Source organism: Centruroides vittatus, unplaced genomic scaffold (assembly GCF_030686945.1).
Source record: "Centruroides vittatus isolate TY-2023 unplaced genomic scaffold, ASM3068694v2 contig_505, whole genome shotgun sequence".
NCBI lineage: Eukaryota > Metazoa > Arthropoda > Arachnida > Scorpiones > Buthidae > Centruroides > Centruroides vittatus.
In genome coordinates this window covers 202,623-211,240 of record NW_027122292.1, presented here as the reverse complement: position 1 = coordinate 211,240, position 8,618 = coordinate 202,623, and positions in this window count along the sequence as shown.

Sequence of the window (8,618 nt, the reverse complement as noted above, 5' to 3'; positions counted from 1 at the left end):
CACGAATCGAAAATAATTCAATTTTGTAGAAACTATTTTTGTCGCTATAGTTGATTCGATTTTAATTTATAATTTTAAAATAAAAGTCAATAATATAATTGTCGATTATATGAATTATTGATTGACATACAACTACGGGAAGAGTATTGAACATAATATATATATTATAAGCCAAGTGGTTTATTAATAGGGCATTATGAATCAGGTTGATATGGCCATGCAGCTTGAGAAATATTGAATGATTTATTAAATTGAAAAGACATTATAAATTAAGCTGCAGTTTCTATCAGCAGTTTGATTTATTTTTTGTAAATTGATCCAAACTATTTTAGAAACATGTGATATTTAAAAGTATGTATTATGAGTTGTATTTATTAAAGTTATGTTAACAAAATGTCTTATTAAGAAATTCAAGTTGATTTTTTATGGAAGTATAAAGGAAACTTTGGAATATAATTTTTGGTATAAAATATATAAAAAATAAAATATTTATTTAGTTTATTTATTCATGCAATTAACACGTTGATGACATTTGCTGATATTACCTCGTTTTAATTAGATAAAGAATAGGTTATTCAAATAACTTGATGACTGTGGAATAGTCGTTATTTTCAGATAAAAGAACACCATTTTACGGGACTGTACATTGCAGTGGCTGACGCAATTTCTTTATATACTCGGTGTACTGTACATGCATACTGATATTTTGCTTTTTATTTAATATTTTTGAGTAAAATTTGCAGATTATGTATAAAACACAATTATATATTTACATAAGTTTTCACTTTTGTTATATTTAATTATTAGAGTTTTATATATATAATATTTTATAGAAAATGTATTTTTATATAATTGAGTTTAAGAATTTTTTAACTAAAAATTTTTATTTAAGACAGCAATTTGATTGCTGAAAATTAATCGAAAAATTCAAGGAAATGTAACTGACAGTTAAAGACGCCAATCCACCACGGTAAATGACGTAACAGTTGTTTTGTTTACAACTAAGACGCCTGGCGGCAGATGGGTGAAGGTCGTGTGGTGTTTTACGTTCTGTAGAAGTGACGTAACCATTGTAAATAAAAGAAAATTTTTTTATATATCTTTCAATTTTAAAATTCGTTGTTTAAATTTACTCCCAAAAATTCAAGCAGTTCAAAATATTTGCATTTGGTAAATAAATGTAATTTACGTATAATAAACTTAAATCGGTAAAGTTTTTAGGAAACAACAAAAAATAATTTATTTCTATTGAAAAAAACTGTATATAAAAAACAACTTTATAAAATTAGAAAACAAGAATTTCAATACAAATAAACTGTTTTACATCCATTAAAAACGAAAATGGTATTATATAAGATTATCGATAACACTTAACTTTGTTCAGCGGTCTCTGTGGCATCAATTAAGGTAGGGTTCGTGTATTGTCGGGATAAATCTGTTGTATACCGTTCTTCTCATTACACGTTTTGTAAGGGCTTAACTCCAAGTGTATTAAGCCATTAATACGGTACTGTAAATTGTCATGCGTTCCTGAATATTTTGCATATACTTATTTGCTGTATCGCTAGTCAGCTGCTTAGCAGCACTGATTATGTATGTTGTTTGTGTTTATGTAAATGATCCCATCAGCTCCATGTGATCCCCCGACCACTTTTCTTTTTTCCTTCCTACCTTCCTTCTTTCGTTTCTTTCCCTCCCCTCTTCTCCCCTCCTTTCCCTTCCCTCCTTTTTCTTACCGGGCTATTCTGAAGAGCGAGACCGTCACAACTGTCTATTATATTCTAGTCCTATCGATGTTTTCTATAACGAGAGATATTTGAGCAAAAAATCAGCGTTTTTTGACAAATCTAGACAAAATATTCAAATATCACTTTTGAGGATACGAAGGAAACTATGCACTGCTTTTATTGATCTTAAGAGAGCTTTCGATACAGTCGATCATGACTTGTTGTGGTATAAGCTTAGGAGAATTGGTCTTTTTGCGTTTTTTGTCAATTTACTTAAAAGTCTGTTTTCTAATACTAGATATCTTATAGAAATTTTTCATTTTGTACTGATTATGTTGAGTCCAATAGAGGGCTGCGTCAAGCAGAACCACTGAGTCCTATCCTTTTTGTTTTGTTTTTGAACGATCTTCCTAACCTTCTGAGAAGTCAAAGTTGTATGATAGCATTGTCTTCTCATGTCGAAATTAACTGTTTTCTCTATGCCGATGATATCCTTCTCTTGGCTAATTCATCTTCTTCGCTTAGGGAAAGACTTAATCTTACTTGGAGATATTGTGAAGATAATCGATTGACAATTAATTCGGAAAAAATGAAGCTTATGGTTTTTCGTATGGATGAAAAACTTAAATAAGAAACAGACAATTTCAGTTGTAAAAATCATAAACTGGAAATTGTTTCAAATTTTAAATATTGAGGTATTTATTTTTCTCCACACGGCACATTCTCCTATCATTTAAATAAAGGATTATTTGCTGCAAAATCAAAAATTTCCAATCTCATCAAATTACTTATTAAAACTAAAGCATCTTCATTAAATAATTATTTTAAATTATTTAGTTCCTTGATTGGACAAAGTATGTTTTCTGCTTTTGCGGTTTGAGTAGACAAATTTGCACCAATACAGTTATTCTACTTTAAGCAGGTGATCCATATTAATAGATGTGTTTCAGGACCTGCTGTGAGGACGGAATTGGGAAAGCCTCCTCTTGCCATTAGATTGCCGATAAAATTGTTTAGATTTTGGTGAGAACTCATTGACCTACCAGAAGATGACTATCGAAAATTTATATATACGAGTCTTCCAAAGATAAATGTTAATTCTTTTTTGAAGCCATGGCCTGCTATTGCAGAAATATTACTAAATAATATTGGATTGTCCTCTAGTTATATGTATTCAAGTGAAAGTTTGTTATTTTCAGACTGCGATCAACGACTAAGAGACTTATATTGGCTAAAAGATGTTCATTATTTGAGTGAAAGAGGTTGAAACAGTAAAATTTTTCTTATCGGAATGTGGAGTCCAGAGCGTTATTTATTGTCTAATTTGAGTTATAAAATAAAGTCATTTGCCACACAATTTAGATTAAATCGGCTTTCGATAAACCTAAATGATAAAATAATTAATGTTTTAGGTGACCCTGAATATTCGTTTTTGTGCATCAACTGCGTTTGATGTGAGAAAACACCTCCTTGATTGTTGCAACATGTTTTTAGATGTTCGAGTTGCTACACTGCCGTCTGATTTTTGTTACCAAATATTATTCGGTGATAGTTTTGCCATGCTAACTGTGTGTAATTTATATAATTTCTTTGTTCATGTATCAAACTTAAAATAATAATGTTCCTTAACCCCTTTGTAATAACACCCGTTATATCAAATAAAGATTGATTGATTGATTGATTGAGCATTGAAAGGAAAATGTCTTCACCACATCTCGACGTCTCACGAGAAGTTCGAAACCCTGTTGTTTTGTTTTGCAGTAATCGAAGCGCATTTAAAAACTTACATTTTGTTTTCTCTATAGATTGAAATACACTTATATGTTTGGTAAAGTGTGTATCGCAATTTGTCGCCTTTACAAACTGCATTGAATTTAAGAGCAAATTCATATGGTTAGATACTGTTGCTTTTGTTATGATTTTAAGTTCATTTCGACATTTGACGACGGGAAATCTCATGATTAGGTTTGTTTATTTGTTGACAGTAACGCGATACGGGTGATAATCAGATAGAGATGCCTCTTAGAAAGACTTTTTGTTAGAGTCTCGCACCTGTTTTAGTGAAGAAAACTGGGCAAACTTTACGTTGGTAAGGCACAAATTCATGTTTTCAGTGGTTTTAGTACTTGGCCACTGGTAGGAAAAACAGAATATTGACTATGGCAACTAAAACTAAGTAGAAAGTTCAAAAAATTATTAATTTTTAAGATCTCATTTTAATAACAATGAAGGTACTGTATAATATCTATATAGAATCTTTAACATTGCAACGAAGTAGTTAGGCTAATAACATTTAAACTAAATGTACTATTTATGATTATAAATACGAATATTTTCATGAAAAATAAAGATTTGACAAGTAAACAACAAATAATTGTCTTTGTCTTGAAAAGTAAACAAACAATTATATACATGGTGCTTCACTGGTAGAATTCATTAGTTTTTCACTCAAATATCGTTGGAAAAAAGCAAATAGGACTGATACAAATGTTATAGAAAAGACAGGAAGACGATTTTTGTCAATGCTTGATTTATCCTGAAAAGCAGCGACTTTTGAGATAATTTATAAAATTGAGATTTGAATGAGACAAGAAATTTTCATTCTGTCTGCTCTATAAAGCTTGATTATTACAGTAGACCATCGTTTATCCAACCCCCGATTAACCGACTTATCGACTAACCGACCGCGTTCTAGTCGGCAAATTTAAATGTCCGCTAGTGATGTGGCGCTACAATATTTGGTTATGTCTTGGCTACTTTAATATTATTTTTGTTAAATTTTTGCATGTTATAGCTAACAGCACTGGCTCGACCATGAAAGGGAGGGTAGTATTTAAACCAGGCCTAATACACTATACTAATAATGTATTTTCTCATACTTTTCGGTTATCCGACTTTTCAGTAATCCGACTAACCCAGTCCCCAATTAAGTCGGATAATCGATGCTCTACTGTAGTTTCATTTTCGTGTCTAAAGCGGTTCCCGATAAAAAAACTACTGAATGCCAACGGTAAATTACTCTAAATAAAAATAATCATTAATTTCTGAACTTTGCATTTTCATTCAGATAAATGATTTTATGAAAATATTTGGCAAGATGCCTTTGGGCATATCTGTCCACTTGTATTCCTGACTAATTAGAAAATTTTTAGATGGTGCTAAAAATATGTTTGATTTCTCGCTAAACGCAGAAAAACCGCATCTGCACCTGTAAATCTTACATGTCACTTTCTCATAACACTTCCATTGTTAATACTTCTTCCGAGGGGGAAAGTAATAACAACCTCTTTCCGCGGGAGGGAATTTCGAAAAATCTGATATTAGCGTACTGTGAGTATGTATAATCGATTGTTTTTAAAAACTTTTGAAATTTATATTAAAAATAGGCTAGGACATTATTAGATGTTATACTTTTGTAATTATTTGTGTAGTATTGCTGTAGTGCACTGTTGCAATGAAAAAACCGTAATTTTTAAGGCAATGTGAACAGAACCGAAAGTACTGTATAGGTGTAAAAGGAGTGTATGAAGAACTTAAGGTATTGAAAAAACAATTGTTTAAAGTGTTTCTTGCTTTTTCTTCTCGTGTTAGTTTCGTTACTTATACAAATTTTGTTTTATAGCACTGAAGAGGCGTCAGAAAAAATAATACTGATCCGAAAAGCATTCGTAAAAAAGCAATAAAGGAGTTTGGACCCGTTAAGTTGTGAGGCAGTCTACCGTCAATTTTTCGGATTAAAGAGGCTATTACTAGATGAAAAATAACAACATTTTATTCGTAATTTTTAACCTTCATATAGTAAATTTGCATAAAAGTTCGATACTTTTGTGAAGCATTTTATTATTGTTATAATCGTAACAAATGTATATACTATAGTGAGAAGTATGGTAAAATTCTGTAAATTATGAAAGTACTGGTAGAAAGTGCATTACATTGCTATTATAACCGTAAATTGAACTTGCGTAAAAACTTGGGAGAAATAAACATTATGGATTTTATAAAGAATAGACTGTACCAGAATGCTAAAAGATGTGACAACTGTGTAACTATTACAGATGACATTCAGAGAGCCGTTGTCACATCTCTGTTTTACGTTAGAAGATAATTATGTAAAAGACCAATGTCAGAACGAATTTATAAACGATTTATGTCTCACGATCGACCATCTCACATTGGTATCGAACTTTATGAACATCTTTATTTTTATAAGAAACTATATGTACATACAGCTTAAAATTGGTGTTTTTTCATCAGCTTTTGACTTATCTCCTATCTGTTTCAAGGTTCTGTTATCTGTTAAACCCAGTTCGGTTAGAGGTGAAGAACGATGCCGATTTTCCGATCACAACCATAGCTGTTTACTGATTAGTATACTTACGTAATTTCAACGGACAATTGTGTACTTTTCGTTGGCATTTATTTTTTAAGGAACGTCTCTCAAAATCACAAAGCTAACAACTTAGAAAAAGAAACATCTCTCATTTAAATTCCATTCTTTGCAACGAAGTTTCGAAAATTTCTACATGCTGGCTACAACTGTGTCTTCGTCCTCAAGTTACTTAAATTTTAAATAAGAATATCATTCCAAATTATTGGAATCCCAGATTAATTGTCGTAGGGATTAAGATACTTTTTTTTGTTCTGCTAGACCTGAGGTATAATTAGTACTCTCAAAGATATCCAAATATTCATACTTTTCCGGCTGGTATAACGGAAAAAAAGTGTGAGATCTGGAATTCCATTAGACTCAAAATTGTAATTTTTCCCTAATATAAACAACATCGATAAAACAATTGCCTAGCCGAGAAAATATGCGTCCCTAGCCGTATAACTGTCAACTATTCATTGTTCTGACGCTGTATACAGATCATCTTGCAACGTAAGTTTATAGTTAACGTCCGAATTCGTCATATATTTTTGGTCCCGGGAACACCTATGACCCGAATCGCCATCAACCATCGATCACGTGACCAATTTCCCCAGCTTAAAGCTATAAAAGCCACTTTTTCCCCCCTTCCGGAGAGTCTATTATTATCTGCCAGATCAACGCCATCGCAGGTCGTCACCGTACTGGACCTACAGTTCCAGCGTCACCGCGCTTAGTTATGACTTTATAATACTGTGCCATTTCCGAATTCCGATATACACTTCTTGGATATCAAAGTGCTAAATCGGTAAGAAACGTATTATGAGGTATGAACCGAACCTGTAAGCTCTCTCTGGAACCCTACGCGAATTAGGGAAATTAGTCAACTTTTGTAATTGTGTCCTTTGTTCAATTCCAATAAATTTTGTTTTAATGGTTAAATGGTTTCCTTTTTGACTCGAATACCGCTTTCGCCTTATCGTCGATTCCATTCTCACTTCCCATCCACTCGCCTGACAAGAAGAGTCCCGACGCTCCGGACCGAAATCGTAAACTTAGCCATCTTGACAAGTGAAAGGTCAACGACCTGTTGCCAGAAAGGAGAGATACGACTTCCTCCTACTTCCCTCGACCTCACAAAAGTAAGACGAACCGATATAAATGACTCGATTCAAATTTTAATATTTTTTTACTCAAAACAACTTCAAACGTCGAGAAATCGAAGAATGCAAAAATTCAGGGGTATTCCTCATATTTCTGGATGTTAGTTTATGTGTGAAGACAAGATTTGTTCAGCCTGTTTAAAGCTCAATAACTCTGTGCGTTTTGACGAAAATTTCAGAAATTTAGCAACGAAGTTTGGTCATTAAAAGGATTGACAATATTAAATTTTGGTGGATAAAGATCAACGGAGTAGGAAGATAAAGAGAATCCTATGACAAATCTCCAGCATGGTCAGACTTAATGATGAGTTTTCGCGTAATTCGCATTCAAAATTTTTCGTAAACCCTATTCTTACTCTCGAAATTAAGTTCGATGTCATTTTATAGTAATTGAAAATATAAAACTTTTTAAAATAAAATATCATAACAGATAGCAGTACACACTCTTTCTAACGATACCAGAAAAAGTAACCAGATTGTTGTAATTTTTTTTATTTTTCAGTTTGAAGTACTAAAACTCTAAAAACGTAACAGTAATATAATTATTTTATTAACTTAGTAGAGTACATGCGAGAAATTTATCATGTAAATTTTTAATATCGGTATTTGAAGCATTTGCAATCAAACCTCTGAATAAAGGACATCTGTGACTAGCGACCATTAAACTATTTTCTTCAAGAAAAAGAAAATAAAAACACATACAATTAAACTGTAAGTAACAAGTTAATTGCAAAGAACATTCATGTTATACGTTTTTTTTTTATTTGGGCAAGTGCCAGTGATACTCCATGGTGAGTTGTGACATGCAATGTGACATAGCTAGTATTATATATATTTGTAAATTCGAGGAAAATAATGCCTTCGGGAGGTCTTTTAAGGGTAACTGGCCCCTATTCAGGCGTTACAGACGTAGAGAAAACCCGGAAAACTCCGCGTGGCCAGCATACCGCAGCGAGACCCGAACCCATGACAGAACTTCCAGGAGTCACGAAGAGAACTGATTGGTCACTGGTGGGCCATATCTCAATAGCCAGTATTTAAAGGTTTGACTGTACTTTCAATTAAATATGTAGTATATTAGGTACACATCAATAAATAACAAATGAAACATACATTTCTGTTTAGAGTTACAACATTCGGAATTTGAAATGCTTCATATACTTGTGAAAAAATAGTACATATAATCTTCAATACTTATAGGAATATTTGTTAAAGACTAGTTTTAAAGTGATGCATAATGAGCTACTGTGAATACTACTATGAAAGTTGACAAGGTAATGTACATTTTCCGTATATTTAAGTTGACATTTAAATCAGTCTAAAGACGAAACAATGCATTATTTCTATTACAAACGTCTTTGT